Raw genomic sequence first — 27,354 nt, 5'->3', positions numbered from 1 at the left:
CCTGTTGGTCGGAGATCGTTAATGTAAATTAGAAAGTTGTCCGTCTTGATGAGAACAATACACATACCAAGTTTTGTTGCTGTTGATAAAACTAACCCCCCCACTTATGACTAAAGGTGGCGCTACTGAGCCCCTCACCACGCCCGTTTCTGAAACTTTGCACATGTCTACGGGCTAATAAATGTGATGTGTCTGTCGAGTTTCATCCAATTTCAAGTATGTTAAGAGTCTCAAAAGCATCAAAAAAGAATATTAAAGTTTGAAGCGTTGCCATGGCAACAGTATTAAAGATATCAAAAATCCTTTCACAGGTCTACATCTGCCGTGTGTTTACATTATACACATAAACTTTGAAGCAAATCGGGTAAAAATAAGAGGGTGATTTCAAAGCATTTTGAAAGGGACACACTTCCTGCTGCCAGTTGGTGGCGCTATAACTTTGACTCACAATAGTCACATCCATGTGATCGGCCTCTTACAACGAACACACTGCTGAAGTTTCATCAAGATCAGTTAATGTATGCAGAAGTTATAACACACTTCCTGTTTCCATTATTCGCCATCAATTCGTGTCCTCGCCACGGCCAAACCGTTCGAGATATCAAAAATCTGTCCGCAATTTAGCATCCTCAATGTCTTGACTTCATGCTGACTGAGTTTGGAGGCGAATGGATGAATTCCCTAGGAGGAGTACATTAAATTCCACAGCATGCGTTTCCAAACAACCCATAATAGCCGACTTCCTGTTGGGCTGACGTAAAAAGTAAAAGTACGAAAGTTGTTCGGCCCGATGAGATCTATATGTGTACCGAGTTTCATATTATTACATGCAAGCGTGTCTGATGTATGGACCAAGTTTTCGGACCCCGTTCAAGGGGGCGCTGTCGAGCCCCCCTGCCACGCCCGGGTACCAGCTTCAGCCCGGCCCTGATGGCCGCGGGTTCTGACCCGTGTGCAAAGTTTCAAGAGTTTTCGAGCACGTTAAGGGTCTCAAAAGTGCCCGAAAGGTTGACAGAAAAATAAGAATAAGAAGAATAATAATAATAAATAATCCTACCGAAAACAATAGGGCCTTCGCCCCTTCAGGGCTTGGGCCCTAATAAATAATTCTACCGAAAACAATAGGGCCTTCGCCCTTTCAGGGCTTGGGCCCTAAAAAATTGGGTTTAGTTCTGATATTTGTATAATTTTATATAGAAATACATGGTGTATAATTACATTTTTAGAAGATAGGAGGTTTTTAGTGTTTCCTTTTTTGACATTACTTTAATCCCTCGCCATAGCAAAACCGTTTGAGATATTTATTATGCGTTTACAATTTAGCATCTTTAATGTATTTTCATCATGTTGAAAAAGTGTTGTGGGAATAAAATAAACCACTTAAGAGGACTGGGTAAAAATTCAGAGGCTGATTTTGCAAAGAAATCCACATTCAAACCAAAATATCTGACTTCCTGTTGGTCTGAGCTAATGACTGTAAATTAGAAAGTTGTCCGGCTTGATGAGACCAATATACGTACTGATTTTTATAACTGTGGGTAAAACTAACCCCCCCACTTTTGTCAAAAGCATGTTGAAAGTGACACACTTCCTGCTACCAATTGGTGGCGCTATAACTTTGACTCACAATAGTTACATCCATCTGATCGGCCTCTTACCACGAACACACTGCTGAAGTTTCATCAAGATCAGTTCATGTGTGCAGAAGTTATAACACTTCGTGTTTCTCTTTTCTCGCCATAAATTCGTTTCCTCGCCACGGCCAAACCGTTCGAGATATCAAAAATCCGTCCGCAATTTAGCATCCTCAATGTCTTGACTTCATGCTGACCGAGTTTTGTGGGGATTGGACGAATTCTCTAGGAGGAGTATTTCACATTCCACAGCAAGCGTTTTCCAAACAACCCATAATAGCCGACTTCCTGTTGGGCTGGCGTAAAACTTGACCAGGGGAAAGTTGTTCGGCCCGATGATATCTATATGTGTACCGAGTTTCATATTAATTCATGCAAGCGTGTTTGATCTATGGACCAAGTTTTGGGACCCCGTTCAAGGGGGCGCTGTTGAGCCCCCCTGCCACGCCCGGGTACCAGCTTCAACCCGTCCCTGATGGCAGGGGGTTCCGACTTGTATGTAAAGTTTCAAGAGTTTTTGAGCACGTTAAGGACCCCAAAAGCCCCTGAAACCTTGATTAACAATATAAAAGCAATAGTCAAATCCCCCCTCCCCTCACACACACAGAGACACAGAGAGAGGGAGAGAAAATTCTTCAGAAAATCCACATTCAAACCAAAATATCTCTCTTCCTGTTGGTCTGAGATTATGACTTTAAATTAGAAAGTTGTCCGGCTTGATGAGAACAATATACATAACGATTTTTGTTAATGTAGGTAAAACTAATACCCCATTTTTGACTAAAGGTGGCGCTACTGAGCCCCTCACCACGCCCATTTCTGAAACTTTGCACATGTCTACTGGCTAATAAATGTGATGTGTCTGTCGAGTTTCATGCAATTTCAAGTATGTTAAGAGTCTCAAAAGCATCAAAAAAGAATATTAAAGTTTGATGCGTTGCCACGGCAACAGTATCTAAGATATCAATAATCCTTTCACAGGTCTACATCATCCGTGTGTTTACATTATACACATAAAGTTTGAAGCAAATCTGGTAAAAATAAGAGGGTTATTTCAAAGCATTTTGAAAGTGACACACGTCCTGCTGCCAGTTGGTGGCGCTATAACTTTGACTCACAATAGTCACATCCATGTGATCGGCCTCTTACAACGAACACACTGCTGAAGTTTAATCAAGATCAGTTAATGTATGCAGAAGTTATAACACACTTCCTGTGTCCCTTATTCGCCATAAATTCGTTTCCTCGCCACGGCCAAACCGTTTGAGATATCAAAAATCCGTCCGCAATTTAGCATCCTCAATGTCTTGACTTCATGCACACCGAGTTTGGAGGCGAATGGATCAATTCCCTAGGAGGAGTAGATCAAATTCCACAGCATGCGTTTCCAAACAACCCATAATAGCCGACTTCCTGTTGGGCTGGCGTAAAACTTAGAGCACGAAAGTTGTTCGGCCCGATGAGATCTATATGTGTACCGAGTTTCATATTATTACATGCAAGTGTGTTTGATTTATGGACAAGTGTTCGGATCCCGTTCCAGGGGGCGCTGTCGAGCCCCCCTGCCACGCCCGGGTACCAGCTTCAGCCCAGCCCTGATGGCCGCAGGTTCTGACCCGTGTGCAAAGTTTCAAGAGTTTTCGAGCATGTTAAGGGCCCCAAAAGTGCCCGAAAGGTTGACAAAATAATAATAATAATAATAAATATAGCTGCGAGCAGCGATTGCGGGCCCAAGCCGGTGGCACCGCCACCCTGGTGCCTTTAGTTACACTAAAGGCACCGGGGTGGCGGTGTCACCGGCTTGGGCCCTCCATCGCTGCTCGCAGCTATATTTATATATATATATATATATATATATATATATATAATAAAGATGGGAAATTTTACTTGTCTTACCTTATTCTGATTTTATGATACACTCAAAATATTCCACAACAAATCCTTTAAATTTAATGTAAAAATAAAATCGAAAGTAAGTGTTGGGCTCACGTAACCCTTTCATTAGAATCAAAACGTTTCAACAGTTGTGATGTATTTGGATGCTAAACTATTCTTTATTATAGGCTTTGTACTTCACTCGTGTTCCAATATCGACGGAAAAAATCATCCTCTTCACACGCGCAAAAATGTGCTTGGAAAAATCACAGTGGAGCAGTGCTTACTGTGAATGTACGAATTGTACTACTGACTATTTAAACAGAGCAGTGTGTATATGTTAGGTTTACTATTTTATTATATTTTATTAAGGCTATAATGAACAGGCTGCGATGTCAAGTTTGCAATGCTGGAATGTGTGTGTGATTTAACAGTAGACACATAAAAACATAATTGGCACACAATTTTGTGCTTTTGTAAAATAAATTCAAGCAATCCACCCCCCGAAATGGCGTCCATTTTAAAATTAAACTAAAAGCTCTTGGCTAAACAGGCATTCATAACTGTGAGCGCCCACGGCGAGGAACAAGCAGAACAGAGCGAACGTTTTTTAGTTAATTCCTACTTCCATAGGAATTCATTGAAAATGCTCGCTCTACTCAGCACCATTATTAAAGTCTGTGCAGACATCTGTATTTTACTTTAAGTTAGCGATTTAAAAGCCCCCAGCGTTGTCACACGTCGATTAACCGACATCCCTAATATTATTTATATATATATACACAATAGGCCTACCTGAAAGAGAATTTGGCTTGCCCGACCAGAGTAGCCTGATTTGAACGTCAATGACAAAAAATAACTTGGGAATCACTAAAACGAGAGATTATTCTAATTTTATTACATTCATTTTAAGTTGCAATCAACAGTTGATAATAAATGTATTACTGATCAATGGTAACAAGGTTGCGCTGCTGAGGCTCGTGCAGCTTCTCCAGGAGAAACGTAAACAAATGAGCGCAGCACACAAAAAAGAAACCCAGTTAACAACATACTGACTATAAAAATTACAAATATGGAGTTTTTATATATTTTATAACCTATGATAGAGTTAAGCAACCTCACTTGACGAGTAGGCTACTGTTTCCTGAATACAATCACGATTGAAACTGTGACATTGATTTCATACAACAGGTTAATAAACAGTTATAATTAAGTCACTTACATTTTAGATGCAATATTGACTGTTTTTGTTCTGTTTCAGCAGCAAAAATAGTTAAACAAAGATCACAGCAGAACCGTCGCGCATCTCACAGCAACTTGTTTTCTCATTACTGAATGATTCAGCATTTAGAACGAATCGGTTGACTCAAAGATTCAATGATCAATCCATAAACATCTGTCTCAATCATGAATAACTCAGTCATTCGAACGAATCGTTTGAACGAATGAATCAATGACTCGCTCATTAAGACGGTCGCCTGGCGACACCTAATGGCGGTTTAGTGTTATGTTTAAAAGTATCATTCTTTCCAACGTGTATGCACCATTATCAATGTCCGTGCGGACGTCCGAATTTTACTTTCACTTTTATATTAGCGATTTAAAAGCACCCGCTCGTGTCACACGTCGATTAACCTTTGGGAAAATATCCTCACAGTCATATACCTAATACATTTATATTTAAATACAATATAGGCCTACCTAGTAAAAAGTTTTATATACTATATTTATATCCTTTTGGACACAAGAGGGCAGTATAGCCCTATATTTGCTTTTTTGTTGAACCAAATAGCACTAAATAGCCTGTTTTTAACTTTTTTTATACTTCTTGAATTGCAAAAACAGAATAAAATGGGTTTAGTTCTAATATTTGTATAATTTTATATAAAAATAAACGGTGTATAATTACATTTGTAGAAGATATGAGATGTTTTCTGATTCCTTTTTTGACATTACTTTAATCCCTCGCCATATCAAAACCGTTTGAGATATTCAATACCCGTTCACAATTTAGAATCTTTAATGTATTTTCATCATGTTGAAAAAGTTTGGTGTGAATAAAATAAACCACTTAGCAGGAGTGGGTAAAAATGCAGAGGCTGAATTTGCAAATAAATCCACATTCAAACCAAAATATCTGACTTCCTATTGGTCAGAGCTAATGGCTGCAAATTAGAAAGTTGTCCTGCTCGATGAGACCAATATACGTACTTATTTTTGTAATTGTGGGTAAAACTAACCCCCCCACTTTTGTCAAAAACATTTTGAAAGTGACACACTTCCTGCTACCAGTTGGTGGCGCTATAACTTTGACTCACAATAGTTACATTCATCTGATCGGCCTCTTACTACGAACACACTGCTGAAGTTTCATCAAGATCAGTTAATGTGTGCAGAAGTTATAACACTTTGTATTTCTCTTTTCTCGCCATAAATTTGTTTCCTCGCCACGGCCAAACCGTTCGAAATATCAAAAATCCGTCCGCAATTTAGCATCCTCCATGTCTTGACTTCATGCTGACCGAGTTTGGAGGCGATTGGATGAATTCTCTAGGATGAATACATCAAATTCCACGGCATGCGTTTTCCAAACAACCCATAATAGCCGACTTCCTGTTGGGCGGAGCTAATAACTTAGAGTGCGGAAGTTGTTCGGCCCGAAGAGATCTATATGTGTACCAAGTTTCATATTAATTCATGCAAGCGTGTTTGATATATGGACCAAGTTTTCAGACCGTGTTCAAGGGGGCGCTGTTGAGCCCCCCTGCCACGCCCGGGTACCAGGTTCAGCCCGGCCCTGATGACCGTGGGTTCTGACCTGTGTGAAAAGTTTCAAGAGTGTTTGAGCACGTTAAGGGCCCCAAAAGCCCCTGAAACCTTGAAAAACAAAGATTAAGTGGAATAGACAACCCCCCCCCCCCCACACACACACAGACACAGACACACAGAGAGAGAGAGAAAATTCTCCAGAAAGTCCACATTCAAACCAAAATATCTGACTTCCTGCTGGTCTGAGCTAATGACTGTAAATTAGAAAGTTGTCCGGCTTGATGAGAACAATATACGTACCAAGTTTTGTGATTCTAGGAAAAACTAAGCCCCCATTTTTGACTAAAGGTGGCGCTACTGAGCCATTCCACCACGCCCGTTTCTGAAACTTTGCACATGTCTACTGGATAATAAATGTGATGTGTCTGTCGAGTTTCATGCATTTTCAAGCATGTGAAGAGTCTCAAAAGCATCCGAAAAGAATATTAAAGTTTGATGCGTTGCCACGGCAACAGTATCTAAGATATCAATAATCCTTTCACAGGTCTACATCTGCCGTGTGTCTACATTATACACATAAAGTTTTAAGCAAATCGGGTAAAAATAAGAGGGTGATTTCAAAGCATTTTGAAAGTGACACACTTCCTGTTGCCAGTTGGTGGCGCTATAACTTTGACTCACAATAGTCACATCCATGTGATCGGCCTCTTACAACGAACACACTGCTGAAGTTTCATCAAGATCAGTTCATGTATGCAGAAGTTATAAAGCACTTCCTGTTTCTCTTTTCTCGCCATAAATTCGTTTCCTCGCCACGGCCAAACCGTTCGAGATATCAAAAATCCGTCCGCAATTTAGCATCCTCAATGTCTTGACTTTATGCTGACCGAGTTTGGAGGCGAATGGATGAATTTCCTAGGAGGAGTATTTTAAATTCCAGAGCGTACGTTTTTCAAACAACGCATAATAGCCGACTTCCTGTTGGGCTGGCGTAAAACTTAAAGCACGAATATTGTTTGGCCCGATAAGATCTATATGTGTACCGAGTTTCATACTAATTCATGCAAGCGTGTTTGATATATGGACCAAGTTTTCGGACCCTGTTCAAGGGGGCGCTGTCGAGCCCCCCTGCCACGCCCGGGTACCAGCTTCAGCCCGGCCCTGATGGCCGCGGATTCTGACTCGTGTGCAAAGTTTCAAGAGTTTTTGAGCATGTTAAGGGCCCCAAAAGTGCCTGAATAGTCGTAAGAAAAATAATAATAAATATATATATATAAATAAATATAGCTGCGAGCAGCGATTGCGGGCCCAAGCCGGTGGCACCGCCACCCTGGTGCCTTTAGTTACACTAAAGGCACCGGGGTGGCGGTGTCACCGGCTTGGGCCCTCCATCGCTGCTCGCAGCTATATTTATTTATATATATATATATATATATAATAAAGATGGGAAATTTTACTTGTCTTACCTTATTCTGATTTTATGATACACTCAAAATATTCCACAACAAATCCTTTAAATTTAATGTAAAAATAAAATCGAAAGTAAGTGTTGGGCTCACGTAACCCTTTCATTAGAATCAAAACGTTTCAACAGTTGTGATGTATTTGGATGCTAAACTATTCTTTATTATAGGCTTTGTACTTCACTCGTGTTCCAATATCGACGGAAAAAATCATCCTCTTCACACGCGCAAAAATGTGCTTGGAAAAATCACAGTGGAGCAGTGCTTACTGTGAATGTACGAATTGTACTACTGACTATTTAAACAGAGCAGTGTGTATATGTTAGGTTTACTATTTTATTATATTTTATTAAGGCTATAATGAACAGGCTGCGATGTCAAGTTTGCAATGCTGGAATGTGTGTGTGATTTAACAGTAGACACATAAAAACATAATTGGCACACAATTTTGTGCTTTTGTAAAATAAATTCAAGCAATCCACCCCCCGAAATGGCGTTCATTTTAAAATTAAACTAAAAGCTCTTGGCTAAACAGGCATTCATAACTGTGAGCGCCCACGGCGAGGAACAAGCAGAACAGAGCGAACGTTTTTTAGTTAATTCCTACTTCCATAGGAATTCATTGAAAATGCTCGCTCTACTCAGCACCATTATTAAAGTCTGTGCAGACATCTGTATTTTACTTTAAGTTAGCGATTTAAAAGCCCCCAGCGGTGTCACACGTCGATTAACCGACATCCCTAATATTATTTATATATATATACACAATAGGCCTACCTGAAAGAGAATTTGGCTTGCCCGACCAGAGTAGCCTGATTTGAACGTCAATGACAAAAAATTACTTGGGAATCACTAAAACGAGAGATTATTCTAATTTTATTACATTCATTTTAAGTTGCAATCAACAGTTGATAATAAATGTATTACTGATCAATGGTAACAAGGTTGCGCTGCTGAGGCTCGTGCAGCTTCTCCAGGAGAATTGTAAACAAATGAGCGCAGCACACAAAAAAGAAACCCAGTTAACAACATACTGACTATAAAAATTACAAATATGGAGTTTTTATATATTTTATAACCTATGATAGAGTTAAGCAACCTCACTTGACGAGTAGGCTACTGTTTCCTGAATACAATCACGATTGAAACTGTGACATTGATTTCATACAACAGGTTAATAAACAGTTATAATTAAGTCACTTACATTTTAGATGCAATATTGACTGTTTTTGTTCTGTTTCAGCAGCAAAAATAGTTAAACAAAGATCACAGCAGAACCGTCGCGCATCTCACAGCAACTTGTTTTCTCATTACTGAATGATTCAGCATTTAGAACGAATCGGTTGACTCAAAGATTCAATGATCAATCCATAAACATCTGTCTCAATCATGAATAACTCAGTCATTCGAACGAATCGTTTGAACGAATGAATCAATGACTCGCTCATTAAGACGGTCGCCTGGCGACACCTAATGGCGGTTTAGTGTTATGTTTAAAAGTATCATTCTTTCCAACGTGTATGCACCATTATCAATGTCCGTGCGGACGTCCGAATTTTACTTTCACTTTTATATTAGCGATTTAAAAGCACCCGCTCGTGTCACACGTCGATTAACCTTTGGGAAAATATCCTCACAGTCATATACCTAATACATTTATATTTAAATACAATATAGGCCTACCTAGTAAAAAGTTTTATATACTATATTTATATCCTTTTGGACACAAGAGGGCAGTATAGCCCTATATTTGCTTTTTTGTTGAACCAAATAGCACTAAATAGCCTGTTTTTAACTTTTTTTATACTTCTTGAATTGCAAAAACAGAATAAAATGGGTTTAGTTCTAATATTTGTATAATTTTATATAAAAATAAACGGTGTATAATTACATTTGTAGAAGATATGAGATGTTTTCTGATTCCTTTTTTGACATTACTTTAATCCCTCGCCATATCAAAACCGTTTGAGATATTCAATACCCGTTCACAATTTAGAATCTTTAATGTATTTTCATCATGTTGAAAAAGTTTGGTGTGAATAAAATAAACCACTTAGCAGGAGTGGGTAAAAATGCAGAGGCTGAATTTGCAAATAAATCCACATTCAAACCAAAATATCTGACTTCCTATTGGTCAGAGCTAATGGCTGCAAATTAGAAAGTTGTCCTGCTCGATGAGACCAATATACGTACTTATTTTTGTAATTGTGGGTAAAACTAACCCCCCCACTTTTGTCAAAAACATTTTGAAAGTGACACACTTCCTGCTACCAGTTGGTGGCGCTATAACTTTGACTCACAATAGTTACATTCATCTGATCGGCCTCTTACTACGAACACACTGCTGAAGTTTCATCAAGATCAGTTAATGTGTGCAGAAGTTATAACACTTTGTATTTCTCTTTTCTCGCCATAAATTTGTTTCCTCGCCACGGCCAAACCGTTCGAAATATCAAAAATCCGTCCGCAATTTAGCATCCTCCATGTCTTGACTTCATGCTGACCGAGTTTGGAGGCGATTGGATGAATTCTCTAGGATGAATACATCAAATTCCACGGCATGCGTTTTCCAAACAACCCATAATAGCCGACTTCCTGTTGGGCGGAGCTAATAACTTAGAGTGCGGAAGTTGTTCGGCCCGAAGAGATCTATATGTGTACCAAGTTTCATATTAATTCATGCAAGCGTGTTTGATATATGGACCAAGTTTTCAGACCGTGTTCAAGGGGGCGCTGTTGAGCCCCCCTGCCACGCCCGGGTACCAGGTTCAGCCCGGCCCTGATGACCGTGGGTTCTGACCTGTGTGAAAAGTTTCAAGAGTGTTTGAGCACGTTAAGGGCCCCAAAAGCCCCTGAAACCTTGAAAAACAAAGATTAAGTGGAATAGACAACCCCACCCCCCCCACACACACACAGACACACAGAGAGAGAGAGAAAATTCTCCAGAAAGTCCACATTCAAACCAAAATATCTGACTTCCTGCTGGTCTGAGCTAATGACTGTAAATTAGAAAGTTGTCCGGCTTGATGAGAACAATATACGTACCAAGTTTTGTGATTCTAGGAAAAACTAAGCCCCCATTTTTGACTAAAGGTGGCGCTACTGAGCCATTCCACCACGCCCGTTTCTGAAACTTTGCACATGTCTACTGGATAATAAATGTGATGTGTCTGTCGAGTTTCATGCATTTTCAAGCATGTGAAGAGTCTCAAAAGCATCCGAAAAGAATATTAAAGTTTGATGCGTTGCCACGGCAACAGTATCTAAGATATCAATAATCCTTTCACAGGTCTACATCTGCCGTGTGTCTACATTATACACATAAAGTTTTAAGCAAATCGGGTAAAAATAAGAGGGTGATTTCAAAGCATTTTGAAAGTGACACACTTCCTGTTGCCAGTTGGTGGCGCTATAACTTTGACTCACAATAGTCACATCCATGTGATCGGCCTCTTACAACGAACACACTGCTGAAGTTTCATCAAGATCAGTTCATGTATGCAGAAGTTATAAAGCACTTCCTGTTTCTCTTTTCTCGCCATAAATTCGTTTCCTCGCTACGGCCAAACCGTTCGAGATATCAAAAATCCGTCCGCAATTTAGCATCCTCAATGTCTTGACTTTATGCTGACCGAGTTTGGAGGCGAATGGATGAATTTCCTAGGAGGAGTATTTTAAATTCCAGAGCGTACGTTTTTCAAACAACGCATAATAGCCGACTTCCTGTTGGGCTGGCGTAAAACTTAAAGCACGAATATTGTTTGGCCCGATAAGATCTATATGTGTACCGAGTTTCATACTAATTCATGCAAGCGTGTTTGATATATGGACCAAGTTTTCGGACCCTGTTCAAGGGGGCGCTGTCGAGCCCCCCTGCCACGCCCGGGTACCAGCTTCAGCCCGGCCCTGATGGCCGCGGATTCTGACTCGTGTGCAAAGTTTCAAGAGTTTTTGAGCATGTTAAGGGCCCCAAAAGTGCCTGAATAGTCGTAAGAAAAATAATAATAAATATAAATATAGCTGCGAGCAGCGATTACGGGCCCAAGCCGGTGGCACCGCAACCCCGGTGCCTTTAGTTACCTAAAGGCACCGGGGTGGCGGTACCGCCGGCTTTGGCCCTCCATCGCTGCTCGCAGCTATATATATATATATATATATATATATATATATATATATATATATATATATATATATATATATATTATACAAACATATATATATATATATATATATATTATACAAACATATATATATATATATATATATGTATTTATATATGTGTATATATATATATATACACCGTTCAAAAGTTTGGGGTCAGGAAGATTTTTAATGTTTTTAGGAGAAGTCTCTTCTGCTCACCAAGGCTGCATTTATTTGATTAAAAATACAAACAAAAACAGTAATATTGTGAAATATTATTCCAATTTACAACAGCTGTTTTCTATTTTAAAATATTTTACACTGTAATTAATTTATGTGATCAAAGCTGAGTTTTCAGCATCATTACTCCCGTCTTCAGTGTCACATGATCCTTCAGAAACCATTCTAATATGATGATTGATGGTCAATAAATATTAATTATTATTTTCAATGTTGAAAACAGTTGTGTACAGATTTTTTTTCAAAATGCGTTGATGAATGTAAAGTTCAAAAGAACAGCATTTATTTCAAATATAATTTTTTTAACATTATAAATGTCTGTACTGTAACTTTTAATTAGTTTAACTCATTCTCGATGAATAAAAGTATTGATTTATTTTATTTCTTTTCCCCAAAAATAAAATTTAAATTATTACTGACCCCAAACTTCTGAACGGTAGTGTTTAATGTTACAAAAGCTTTAGATTTCAGATAAATGCTGTTCTTTTGAACTTTCTATTCATCAAAGACTGTACACAACTGTTTTCGACATTTAAAATAATAATGAATGTTTCTTGAGCATCAATCATCATATTAGAATAATTTCTGAAGGATCATGTGACAGTGACGGCTGGAGTAATGATGCTGAAAACTCAGCTTTGATCACAGGAATAAATAACAGTTTAAAATATATTAAAATAGAAAGCAGCTGTTTTAAATTGGAATAATATTTTACAATATTACTGTTTTTGTTTGTATTTTTAATCAAATAAATGCAGCCTTGGTGAGCAGAAGAAACTTCGCTTAAAAATCTTACTGACGCCAAATTTTTGAACAGTAGTGTATATATATTATATAAAAATGTAAGGGATAAGACACAGATAATTTTACTTGCCTGACCTGATTAGAACAATGAAAAAAACTTAAATGAAAAAATAACTTGGGAATCAATAAAACGGGGGCGCGATTGAACAGTGGACACATAAAAACATACTCTGTCATTTTGTTCAGAACGTCATTCAAACTGCAAAGTGTTAACTTATATTTTTGTACAGTAGCAATAAAACACAACATTGTGCATTTTTAAAATACATTCAAGCAATCCGCCCCGAAAATGAAACTAAAATGCTCACGGCTGCACAGGCATTCATAATGGTGCGCGTCCTCAGCGGGGAACGAGCAGAACAGAGTCAACGTTTTTTAGGTCATTCCTCCTTCCATAGAAATTTATTGAAAACGCTCGCTCTGCTCCGCACCATTATCAATGTCCGTGCGGACGAACATATTTTACTTTCGTTTTTAAGTTAGCGATTAAAAAGCCCCCAGCGGTGTCACACGTCAGTTAACCAGTGGTAAAATATTCTCACCGTCACATACCTAGTATATTTTTATATAGATATAATAGGCCTACCTGATTTTGAACACAAGAGGGCAGTATAGCACTATGTTTGACTTTATTTATTTATTGTTTAGACTAAACAACCATTCTGGCAGTTTTTAAACTTAAACATTCTTAAATTGAAAAAAAAGAATAAAATGAGTTAAGTTCTGATATTTGTATACTTTTATATAGTAATAAATGGTGTATAATTACATTTTTAGAATATATGAGCCTTTGAGTGTTTCCTTTTTAGACAATACTTTAATCCCTCGCCATAGCAAAACCGTTTGAGATATTTATTATCCGTTCACAATTTAGCATCATTAATATATTTTTATCATGTTGAAAAAGTTTGGTGGGAATAAAATAAACCACTTAGATAAAGGTGGCTAAAAATTCAGAGGCTGATTTAGCAAAAAAATCCACATTCAGACCAAAATATCTGACTTCCTGATGGTCAGAGCTAATGACTTTAAATTAGAAAGTTGTCCGGCTCGATGAGACCAATATACGTACTGATTTTTGTAATTGTGGGTAAAACTAACCCCCCCACTTTTGTCAAAAACATTTTGAAAGTGACACACTTCCTGCTGCCAGTTGGTGGCGCTATAACTTTTACTCACAATAGTTACATCCATCTGATCGGCCTCTTACCACGAACACACTGCTGAAGTTTCATCAAGATCAGTTAATGCATGCAGAAGTTATTCCACTTCGTGTTTCTCTTTTCTCGCCATAAATTCGATTCCTCGCCACGGCCAAACCGTTCGAGATATCAAAAATCCGTCCGCAATTTAGCATCCTCAAAGTCTTGACTTCATGCACACCGAGTTTGGAGGGGACACGGTGAATTTTCTAGGAGGAGTATTTCACATTCCACAGCAAGCGTTTTCCAAACAACCCATAATAGCCGACTTCCTGTTGGGCTGGCGTAAAACTTGACCAGGGGAAAGTTGTTCGGCACAATGAGATCTATATGTGTACCGAGTTTCATATTAATTCATGCAAGCGTGTTTGATATATGGACCAAGTTTTAGAACCCCGTTCAAGGGGGCGCTGTTGAGCCCCCCAGCCACGCCCGGGTACCAGCTTCAGCCCGTCCCTGATGGCAGGGGGTTCTGACTTGTGTGCAAAGTTTCAAGAGTTTTTGAGCACGTTAAGGACCCCAAAAGCCCCTGAAACCTTGATTAACAATATAAAAGCAATAGTCAAATCCCCCCCTCCCCTCACACACACAGAGACACAGAGAGAGGGAGAGAAAATTCTTCAGAAAATCCACATTCAAACCAAAATATCTCTCTTCCTGTTGGTCGGAGGTAGTTAATGTCAATTAGAAAGTTGTCCGTCTTGATGAGAACAATACACATACCAAGTTTTGTTGCTGTTGATAAGACTAACCCCCCCACTTATGACTAAAGGTGGCGCTACTGAGCCCCTCACCACGCCCGTTTCTGAAACTTTGCACATGTCTACTGGCTAATAAATGTGATGTGTCTGTCGAGTTTCATCCAATTTCAAGTATGTTAAGAGTCTCAAAAGCATCAAAAAAGAATATTAAAGTTTGAAGCGTTGCCATGGCAACAGTATTAAAGATATCAAAAATCCTTTCATAGGTCTACATCTGCCGTGTGTTTACATTATACACATAAAGTTTGAAGCAAATCGGGTAAAAATAAGAGGGTGATTTCAAAGCATTTTGAAAGGGACACACTTCCTGCTGCCAGTTGGTGGCGCTATAACTTTGACTCACAATAGTCACATCCATGTGATCGGCCTCTTACAACGAACACACTGCTGAAGTTTAATCAAGATCAGTTAATGTATGCAGAAGTTATAACACACTTCCTGTTTATCTTTTCTCGCTATAAATTCGTTTCCTCGCCACGGCCAAACCGTTCGAGATATCAAAAATCCGTCCGCAATTTAGCATCCTCAACGTCTTGTCTTTATGCTGACCGAGTTTGGTTGTGATTGGACGAATTTTCTAGGAGGAGTATTTCAAATTCCAGAGGATGCGTTTTTCAAACAACACATAATAGCCGACTTCCTGTTGGGCTGGCGTAAAACTTAGAGCACAAAAGTTGTTCGGCCCGATGAGTTCTATATGTGTACTGAGTTTCATATTATTATATGCAAGTGTGTTTGATTTATGGACCAAGTTTTCGGACACCATTCCAGGGGGCGCTGTCGAGCCCCCCTGCCACGCCCGGGTACCAGCTTCAGCCCGGCCCTGATGGCCGCGGGTTCTGACTCGTGTGCAAAGTTTCAAGAGTTTTTGAGCATGTTAAGGGCCCCAAAAGTGCCTGAATAGTCGTAAGAAAAATAATAATAAATATAGCTGCGAGCAGCGATTGCGGGCCCAAGCCGGTGGCACCGCAACCCCGGTGCCTTTAGTTACCTAAAGGCACCGGGGTGGCGGTGCCGCCGGCTTTGGCCCTCCATCGCTGCTCGCAGCTATATATATATATATATATATATATATATATATATATATATGTGCGCGCATCTCACGGCAACTTGTTTTCTCATTACTGAATGATTCAGCATTTTGAACGAATCGGTTGACTCAAAGATTCAATGATCAATCCATAAACATCTGTCTCAATCATGAATGACTCAGTCATTCGAACGAATCGTTTGAATGAATGAATCAATGACTCGCTCATTAAGACGGTCGCCTGGCGACACCTAATGGCGGTTTAGTGTTATGTTTAAAAGTATCATTCTTTCCAACGTGTGTGCACCATTATCAATGTCCGTGCGGACGTCCGAATTTTACTTTCACTTTTATATTAGCGATTTAAAAGCACCCGCTCGTGTCACACGTCGATTAACCGATGGGAAAATATCCTCACAGTCATATACCTAATACATTTTTATTTAAATACAATATAGGCCTACCTAGTAAAAAGTTTAATATACTATTTGTATATCCTTTTGGACACAAGAGGGCAGAATAGCCCTATGTTTGCTTTTTTGTTGAACCAAATAGCACTAAATAGCCTGTTTTTAACTTTTTTTATACTTCTTGAATTGCAAAAACAGAATAAAATGGGTTTAGTTCTAATATTTGTATAATTTTATATAAAAATAAACGGTGTATAATTACATTTGTAGAAGATATGAGATGTTTTCTGATTCCTTTTTTGACATTACTTTAATCCCTCGCCATATCAAAACCGTTTGAGATATTCAATATCCGTTCACAATTTAGCATCTTTAATGTATTTTCATCACGTTGAAAAAGTTTGGTGTGAATAAAATAAACCACTTAGCAGGACTGGGTAAAAATTCAAAGGCTGATTTTGCAAAGAAATCCACATTCAAACCAAAATATCTGACTTCCTGATGGCCGGAGCTAATGAATGTAAATTAGAAAGTTGTCCGGCTTGATGAGTACAATATACAAACTATTTTTTTTTTACTGTAGTTAAAACTAACCCGCCCACTTTTGTCAAAAGCATGTTGAAAGTGACACACTTCCTGCTGCCAGTTGGTGGCGCTATAACTTTGACTCACAATAGTTACATCCATCTGATCGGCCTCTTACCACGAACACACTGCTGAAGTTTCATCAAGATCAGTTAATGTATGCAGAAGTTATTCCACTTCGTGTTTCTCTTTTCTCGCCATAAATTCGTTTCCTCGCCACGGCCAAACCGTTCGAGATATCAAAAATCCGTCCGCAATTTAGAATCCTCAATGTCTTGACTTCATGCACACCGAGTTTGGTGGGGATTGGATGAATTCTCTAGGAGGAGTACTTCGCATTCCACAGCAAGCGTTTTCCAAACAACCCATAATAGCCGACTTCCTGTTGGGCTGGCGTAAAACTTAGAGCACGAAAGTTGTTCGGCCCGATGAGATCTATATGTGTACCGAGTTTCATATCATTACATGCAAGTGTGTTTGATTTATGGACAAGTGTTCGGATCCCGTTCCAGGGGGCGCTGTTGAGCCCCCCTGCCACGCCCGGGTACCAGCTTCAGCCCGGCCCTGATGGCCGCACGTTCTGACCTGTGTGCAAAGTTTCAGGAGTTTTCGAGCACGTTTAAGGCCCCAAAAGCCCCTGAAACCTTGAAAAACAGGAATTTTAAACAAATCTCACTCAAAAGACAAATCCCCCCACCCCTCACACACACAGAGACGCAGAGGCAGAGAGAGAGAGGGAGAGAATTCTCCAAAAAATCACATTCAAACCAAAATATCTCACTTCCTGTTGGTCACAGCTTATGACTATAAATTAGAAAGTTGTCCGGCTTGATGAGAACAATATACATAACGATTTTTGTGACTCTACTTAAAACTAAGCCCCCACTTATGACTAAAGGTGGCGCTACTGAGCCCCTCACCACGCCCGTTTCTGAAACTTTGCACGTCTACGGGCTAATAAATGTGATGTGTCTGTCGAGTTTCATCCAATTTCAAGTATGTTAAGAGTCTCAAAAGCATCAAAAAAGAATATTAAAGTTTGAAGCGTTGCCATGGCAACAGTATTAAAGATATCAAAAATCCTTTCACAGGTCTACATCTGCTGTGTGTTTACATTATACACATAAACTTTGAAGCAAATCGGGTAAAAATAAGAGGGTGATTTCAAAGCATTTTGAAAGGGACACACTTCCTGCTGCCAGTTGGTGGCGCTATAACTTTGACTCACAATAGTCACATCCATGTGATCGGCCTCTTACAACGAACACACTGCTGAAGTTTAATCAAGATCAGTTAATGTATGCAGAAGTTATAACACACTTCCTGTTTCCATTATTCGCCATCAATTCGTGTCCTCGCCACGGCCAAACCGTTCGAGATATAAAAAATCTGTCCGCAATTTAGCATCCTCAATGTCTTGACTTCATGCTGACTGAGTTTGGAGGCGAATGGATGAATTCCCTAGGAGGAGTACATTAAATTCCACAGCATGCGTTTCCAAACAACCCATAATAGCCGACTTCCTGTTGGGCTGGCGTAAAAAGTAAAAGTACGAAAGTTGTTCGGCCCGATGAGATCTATATGTGTACCAAGTTTCATATTATTACATGCAAGCGTGTCTGAATTATGGACCAAGTTTTCGGACCCCGTTCAAGGGGGCGCTGTCGAGCCCCCCTGCCACACCCGGGTACCAGCTTCAGCCCGGCCCTGATGGCCGCGGGTTCTGACCCGTGTGCAAAGTTTCAAGAGTTTTCGAGCACGTTAAGGGTCTCAAAAGTGCCCGAAAGGTTGACAGAAAAATAAGAATAAGAAGAATAATAATAATAAATAATCCTACCGAAAACAATAGGGCCTTCGCCCTTTCAGGGCTTGGGCCCTAATAATCCTACCGGAAACAATAGGGCCTTCGCCCTTTCAGGGCTTGGGCCCTAATTAAAGCTGCAAGCAGCGATGAAAGGGCCCTCGCACCCGTGCCATCGTCACTCGTTGGCTTTAGGAAGACAGAGCATGGTTGGGCAATGTGCATTTAAGGAGGTATACAGTATATAGTAGTTGCTAGCATGTTTAGTATGTTTTTAGCATGCTTAGTACACAATAGGTATGTGGTTAGTACTGCATTACTGTGTTAACCAGTTCAGTTTCTGTTGGCAGTAGGTGGGGTTATATATCTGAATATTGCTTTGTAGATGTGTTCAGTGCAGGACTTTTATCAAGTATGTGAAGTTTGGGGCAGATTGGATATTGTATGTTTGAGTTACAACAACTTCCTTTAGCATTTCTATTATGTTTTATGATGTTTCTAGCATATTACATATTAATTTTGGGGTAGATTGGACATTGCATGCCTGAGTTACAGCAAATTCCTATTTAATTGCAGTAATAGCATGCTTTAGCACTTAGCTAAGTGTTTGCTAGCATGTTTTAGCATGTTTCTAGTATGTTGTTAGCATGTTTAGCACTTGCTGGCACTTTTTTATATGTTATCAGGAGTTCACAACAGTGTTAAACATGTCACTTCCTGTTGCCAGTAGGCGGCGCTATGACTGTAACTGAATATGAGCATGGTCATGTGTTCAGGACAGAACGCTTATCAAACGTGTGAAGTTTGGGGTAGATTGGACATTGTATGCTTAAGTTACAACAACTTCCTTTAGCATTTCTAACATGCTTTAGAACTTAGCTATGTGTTGCTAGCATGTTTCTTGCATGTTACATATTAAGTTTGGGGCAGATTGGACATTCCATGCCTGTGTTACAGCAAATTCCTATTTAATTGCAGCAATAGCATGCTTTAGCACTTAGCTAAGTGTTTGAAAGCATGTTTTAGCATGTTTCTAGAATGTTGTTAGCATGTTTAACACTTGCTGGCACTTTTTTATATGTTATCAGGAGTCCACAACAGTGTTTAACATGTCACTTCCTGTTGCCAGCAGGTGGCGCTATGACTGTAACTGAATATGAGCATGGTCATGTGTTCAGGAAAGAACGCTTATCAAAAGTGTGAAGTTTGGCGCAGATTGGACATTGCCTTCTTGAGTAACAACAACATCCTGTTTCATTGAATTAACATGCTTTAGCACTTAGCTAAGTTTTGCTAGCATGTTTTAACATGTTTCTAGCATGTTTAGAAGTCAATGGCATTTTTAACATGTTGCTAGAACGGCATCAACGTGTTAAACATGACACTTCCTGTCACCAGTAGGTGGCGCTATTACTATAACTGAATATTCTCATGTAGATGTGTTCAGGCCATGACTCTTATCAAACGTATGACGTTTGGGGCAGACTGGACATTCCGTGCCTGTGTTACAGCAAATTCCTATTAATTGCAGTATTAGCATGCTTTAGCACTAAGCTAAGTGTTTGCTAGCATGTTTTAACATGTTTCTAGTATGTTGTTAGCATGTTTAGCACATGCTGGAACTTTTTTATATGTTATTAGGAGTCCACAACAGTGTTTAACATGTCACTTCCTGTTGCCAGCAGGTGGCGCTATGACTGTAACTGAATATGAGCATGGTCATGTGTTCAGGACAGAACGCTTATCAAAAGAGTGAAGTTTGGCGCAGATTGGACATTCCATGCCTGAGTTTCAGCATCTTCCTGTTTCATGGCGAAACATCGAAATTTGTCAGGCCGCCGAGGACCCGCCCTTCGACGAAAACTCAAGATCTTCGCAATTTAACGTCGCAAAGGCCTTAAGATTACACTCACCAAATTTGAAGATGATCAGATTAAAACTGTAGGAGGAGTTCGTTAAAGTACGAGGCATGAAAATGGCAAAAACTGCACAAAAATCTGAGAGGAAGTTGAAAATGGCTGACTTCCTGTTGTGTTTAGGGCTACGCTCCAAGAGACTTTTTTGTAGGTATTAGGTCCTTACATGTATGTACCGAATTTCATAAACGTACGTGGAACATAGCGGGAGGCGCACTCCGTTGAACTTTTATAGGTGGCGCTATCGAGCCATTTTGCCCCGCCCAATTCTGAAACCTATATCAGATGTAAATTTTCGCCAGTTCTGACGCGTGTGCAAAGTTTCGTGAGTTTTCGAGCATGTTTAGGCCCTCAAAAATGCGATTAAATGCGGAGAATAATAATAATAATAATAAACAGAGCAATTCCAAGAGGGTCCTCACACCATCGGTGCTCGGGCCCTAATAATAATAATAAATAATCCTACCGGAAACAATAGGGCCTTCGCCCTTTCAGGGCTTGGGCCCTAATAAATAATCCTACCGAAAACAATAGGGCCTTCGCCCTTTCAGGGCTTGGGCCCTAATAATAATAATCCTAACGAAAACAATAGGGCCTTCGCCCTTTCAGGGCTTGGGCCCTAATAATTCTACCGAAAACAATAGGGCCTTCGCCCTTTCAGGGCTTGGGCCCTAATAATTCTACCGAAAACAATAGGGCCTTCGCCCTTTCAGGGCTTGGGCCCTAATAAAGTGGTCAAAATCATGTCTGCCCACTAGGCTTGGGCGGTATTCGAATTTTGAAACCGTCAAACCGCCTCCCTATTTTACCGGGGTATACGTTATTTCCGTGACTAATTAAAAATGACATAATGGGCTCAGACGGCGTCACCAAACTGTTGGCTTGTGCCTACACCGTTCAGAAACTGAATGCCAGATCGGGCAAAAAAAAAAAAAAAAAAAAAAATCAAGCCCAACCCCTGCACGTTGTGTCTGAGTCAGGCCGACGGCATTAACTGTTATTATGAGCCGGAGCCCACCATTATTCAACATAATATCTGTGTGCGTGCAACAAGCAAGAAGTGCCTTTGTAATCCGGTGACGCGTGTCCATTGATTTTTATTAATAAAACTTTTCTGCAAAGATGGAAGTTGACGATCGCCATCTCTGTAGTGAACGCGCCTATAGAGAGAAATGCACATCATTACACAATCAGAGAGTGGCCTTTTTCTTTTCGTTTTGAATTGTTTCGTTTAAAGAAATTGACGATCGGCATCTGAACGCTATAGAGAGACATGCACATCATGGATTACAGAGAGGTAGGCTAGTCTATTTCTTTTCGTTTTGAATGGTTTCGTTTACTGAAATTGACGATCGCATCTCCGTATGAACGCGCCTAGAGAGAAATGCACATCGTGGATTACTTAGCCTAATCAGTGAGTAGCCTATTTCTTTCGTTTTGAATTGTTTCGTTTAAAGAAATTGACGATCGCCATCTCCGTATGAACGCGCCTAGAGAGAAATGCACACCATTGATTAATCAGACTATATTTCTTTTCGTTTTGAATGGTTTCGTTTACTGAAATTGACGATCGCATCTCCGTATGAACGCGCCTAGAGAGAAATGCACATCGTGGATTACTTAGCCTAATCAGTGAGTAGCCTATTTCTTTCGTTTTGAATTGTTTCGTTTAAAGAAATTGACGATCGCCATCTCCGTATGAACGCGCCTAGAGAGAAATGCACACCATTGATTAATCAGACTATATTTCTTTTCGTTTTGAATGGTTTCGTTTACTGAAATTGACGATCGCATCTCCGTATGAACGCGCCTAGAGAGAAATGCACACCATTGATTAATCAGACTATATTTCTTTTCGTTTTGAATGGTTTTGTTTACTGAAATTGACGATCGCATCTCCGTATGAACGCGCCTAGAGAGAAATGCACATCGTGGATTAGCCTACTTAGCCTAATCAGTGAGTAGCCTATTTATTTCGTTTTGAATTGTTTCGTTTAAAGAAATTGACGATCGCCATCTCCGTATGAACGCGCCTAGAGAGAAATGCACACCATTGATTAATCAGACTATATTTCTTTTCGTTTTGAATTGTTTCTTTTAATGAAATTGACGATCGCATCTCTGTATGAACGAGAGAAATGCACATCATGGATTACTTAGCCTAATCAGTGAGTTGCCTATTTCTTTCGTTTTTAATTGTTTCGTTTAAAGAAATTTCAAGCTTTATTTATTTGTCATGTCTGTGAGGCATAGCCTTTTTTATGAGATTTCAATGCAAGTGACAGCGGCATGCTCATCATGTCATGATTATATTAAATCCAGGCGTTTGGTTGATGAAAATTTTATAAAAATTTAGATACAATTTATACAAAACGAAATTCGTTTTAAAGAGGCCTTTTACAAAACTAAATTTATTGAAGTGGTCAAATCGTCTGACACCCGATGCATCCCATCTTATTTGTGCTGTTCACTTTTCATAATCAACAAAGATGGAAAAAATAACATTATAATATTTTAACAAATACGAAACTTAATGCGCTTATGTATCCTGGCAGCAGTGAGTGGGCGGTTGTTTCGGAGATGCGACGTTAGAGGTGTTTACATCTCTCGCGGTATTGCCTCGTCAGTATTTACCGCCTCTCCCTTCTCATTTGGTTGGAACCAGAAATATTGCCAAACTGCAACCACACATAAGCATTTTTTAGGCAATAAATAAATGATATATATATTATAGGCTATATAAGTGCCGGTAATGACGGTATTGAAACTGATACCGGTGCTATTTTAAGATCCCGCGGTATCCGATATTACCGTAATACCGCCCAACCCTACTGCCCACTCCATTTGTCTCCCGATATTCGGGATCATCTTATCTTATTCATGCTTTTTTCACTTTTCATATAATCAACATGAAAAAAAAATATATATATATATATAAATTATTTTATTTAAAAATGAATATGAAACTAAATCGTTTTTTTAATGACTGGGCTACAACACATAGGCTTATTAGCCTGCCCTACAATCATTGAATATTATTTTGCTTGATTGACGGGTTTTTATTTAAAAGAAAGATTATTAATTCATATTATTTTATTGCATTTGTATTAGTTGTTTGAAGAGTAAAAAAAAAAAAAATCGGTCGTTTTACAAGTTTACATCCGGGCAGTCGGTCGGACTAAAAGGGGGAAAAAATTCATTGTGTCGGTCATATATTGACAGGATCGGTCGGGTAACGGCAAACAAGAATATTTTTAAGGATGCCCAAAACACATATTTGCGAGTGTGTAATGGCAATTTAGTATACAAATATTGCACATATTTTTCATCCGCTACCCGCCCGCAAGGAGTTCATTCGCCTGTGAAGTTTAGGAATGTCACAAACAATCCACCCGTTTTAGCCACTTTTATGCGGGTACCCAACCCATTGCAGGACTCTAGGTGCTTATGTGACAGCTGATAGCGACATTATTTGACTATTATGGCATTTCTTAGATTTTTGCTATAATAGCCGTTTTATTTTTCTGTTAAATTAAATTCAAAAAGTATCTCGTTTCCATATATAACGTTTCCATCAGCGTTTATCGCATAAACCGTACATCGATCAAGATAAAATCCGATGAGACCGACCGTATTTCATTTTAGTCGATATTCAAGAAATTCAATCGAATTTTACTGTTTCCATAAGGCATTTTTCATTCGATCTCACATAATTCGGATAAAAACGTGTTGATGGAAACATAGCTACTGTCGCTCGCTCACTCACTAACTTACTCACTCGTGCACACACACACACACACACACACTCACTGTAGCTCGCTCACTCACTCGTGCACACACACACACACACACACACACTCACTGTTGCTCGCACTCTCACTCACATACTCACTCACTCACTCTTGACGGAACACGTCGTAGAGGACCGTTAAAAATTAAACATGCTGGTCTTTTTGTCGTGATGTGAAGCATCGCAGACGCGACGTAGGTTGTCGCCCACTATGACACACTATACAGGATGAAACGATCGAATCTTGCGTCCCGACGCCCGTTGTTGTTTACGAATCCCCATGACACCCTAACTTACTTCAAACGGATCGTGCCAAAATCAGGCTAAAATCGTGTAATCTGAACCAGGCATAACGTTACAAATTTTACGGGACTTTACCGAGGCTAAAGAACCGTTAGCATAATGATAGCCGTTAACGTTGAATTAGCCTGCTTAACTTATGCCAATGCTTCCAGCTCGAACACCTAGCTAGTCTTGCATTTATCTTAACTCAGTAATTTGCCATCTAACTAAATGTTCACCGTGCTAATTAAAACACTCTTACCTCTGTAACGCCGTCACAATGATTCGTATGATCTGCTGTTCTTCTACAGCTCCTTGCCGTCAACTGGGAAATACCGGGAAATACACATATGGAAATACAGCCAGACGGAGGTCCCGTGACCTAAGCCTAGAACGCCCTCTGCTGACGTTTTTTCGTAGGCTACACGGACACATGCTTTTCTTACATTCAAAACTACCATAATGTGAAACACTTCAATAATTAATGAACCAGTCTGCACACTCCACTATAGGCTAACTTAAAATCAGAATCAGAAATACTTTATTGATCTTTATTGATGCTATTGATAACCCGGGGGACAATTCTTATGTCACAGTTGATGTGCACATCAAGACATTTAAAGGAATATAAATAATAATAGAAGTTGGTAAATAAACAAGTATATGCATGTAAAAAGTATAAATATAGGCTATAAAATATGAAGAAGAATTATAAAGGACTATGGATATGCAGCCTACAAGATTTACAGTACTAGTAAATAAATAGAAGCAGAACTGCAGCAAACTATATTGCACACTGAATATTAAAACAGAGAATATTGCACAGAATGTGAAGTATTGCACTACAGGGTCCAGTTTAATAACAAAGGGTCCATGAGTCAGACACTTTACTATCTTGAGGCCACGAGTTAGTATCTTGAGGCCACGAGATAGTATCGTGAGGCCACGAGTTAGTATCTTGAGGCCACGAGATACTATCTTGAGGCCACGAGTTAGTATCTTGAGGCCACGAGTTAGTATCTTGAGGCCACGAGATACTATCTTGAGGCCACGAGTTAGTATCTTGAGGCCACGAGATACTATCTTGAGGCCACGAGTTAGTATCTTGAGGCCACGAGTTAGTATCTTGAGGCCACGAGTTACTATCTTGAGGCCACGAGATACTATCTTGAGGCCACGAGTTAGTATCTTGAGGCCTATCTTGAGGCCACGAGTTACTATCTTGAGGCCACGAGATACTATCTTGAGGCCACGAGTTACTATCTTGAGGCCACGAATTACTATCTTGAGGCCACGAGATACTATCTTGAGGCCACGAGTTACTATCTTGAGGCCACGAGATACTATCTTGAGGCCACGAGATAGTTATAATTAATTACCTCACTTGTCCGTGTCCTATTCTGTCCATGTGTTGTGTGCACACTGTACAGTGTGTGAGAAAATTGGCACATTTCCATTCTCCAGTGAAACATCAGTCCTAATAAACATCATTAACAGAGGATGGTGTCTGATTGTAATGTTCTGCAGTATAACATTTGGCTGTAGTCTTACTTAATGTCTCCCAAAGAAAGGCTGAGACAGTCACTTTCCCTTTGTTCTATTAAACAAAAATAAGTCTTTCATCTTTGTTGTGAGTTACTGGGGAAATTAAGCACTCACAGCCCAAATGGTTAAAGGGATAGTTCACCCAAAAATGAAAATTCTGTCAGTAATTACTCACCCTAATGTTGTTCCAACCGCGTAAGACCTTGGTTCATCTTCGGGACACAAATTAAGATATTTTTGATGAAATCTGAGCCTTGTCTCACTCCTCCATAGGCTGCTAGGTGGCCCAAACTTGCTGGCCCAGAAAAGTTATTAAAGAGATCGTTAATATAGTCCAAGTGGCTACAGTGGCTCAATCTTAAGTATATCAAGCGACGAGAATACTTTTTGTGTGCAAAAACAAACAAAAATAACGACTTTATTCCACTATTCATTTCCTTCTCTCTCGACCTCTAGTTGGTTCGCGTAGTGTTTTTGCGCAGCGCGTCTGTGTTACACGTCACCACGTAGGCTCACTATTGGCCGACGCTGGTCATGTGTGTGATGCGTGATGACGTGCAACACAGACGCGCAGCGCAAAAACACTACGAGGCCCAGAGAGAAGGAAATGAATAGTGGAATAAAGTCGTTATTTTTGTTTGTTTTTGCGCACAAAAAGTATTCTCGTCGCTTGATATACTTAAGATTGAGCCACTGTAGTCACTTGGACTATATTAACGATCTCTTTAATAACTTTTCTGGGCCAGCAAGTTTGGGCCACCTAGCAGTCTATGGAGGAGTGAGACAAGGCTCAGATTTCATCAAAAATATCTTAATTTGTGTTCCGAAGATGAACGAAGGTCTTACGCGGTTGGAACAACATGAGGGTGAGTAATTACTGACAGAATTTTCATTTTTGGGTGAACTATCCCTATAACACCTTATCAAGTTTCCCCACGAGTTTAACGAGGAGGGGAGGGGCTGCTTCAGAATATCAAGCAGGCTAAGCAGAAGATGATTGTCAACTTCTTTAAAGTTCTTTTTGTTTTTCCTACATTCTTTTCCAAAATGTCCGTGCGTACCACAGTAAGAACAACTGGCTTCTCTAGGACTTTTGCGTTTCTT

The 27,354-nt window shown here is 39.6% G+C and overlaps 1 protein-coding gene across 2 annotated transcripts in view; it reads right to left on the bottom strand.

Moving 5' to 3' along the window:
• Positions 1 to 25,612, bottom strand: part of LOC309480377 (uncharacterized protein) — a 76,095-nt gene extending 50,483 nt beyond the window's left edge. For both annotated transcript variants that reach the window (XM_082144809.1, XM_082144810.1), the window contains exon 1: positions 24,968 to 25,612. The gene's annotated coding sequence lies outside the window, so the exon portion shown is untranslated. The remainder of the gene's footprint in view (positions 1 to 24,967) is intronic.
• Positions 25,613 to 27,354: the final 1,742 nt, after the last annotated feature.

Source organism: Leuciscus leuciscus (assembly GCF_965113295.1).
Source record: "Leuciscus leuciscus genome assembly, chromosome: 18".
Lineage (NCBI taxonomy): Eukaryota > Metazoa > Chordata > Actinopteri > Cypriniformes > Leuciscidae > Leuciscus > Leuciscus leuciscus.
This window is presented reverse-complemented; position numbering and strand designations above follow the sequence as displayed.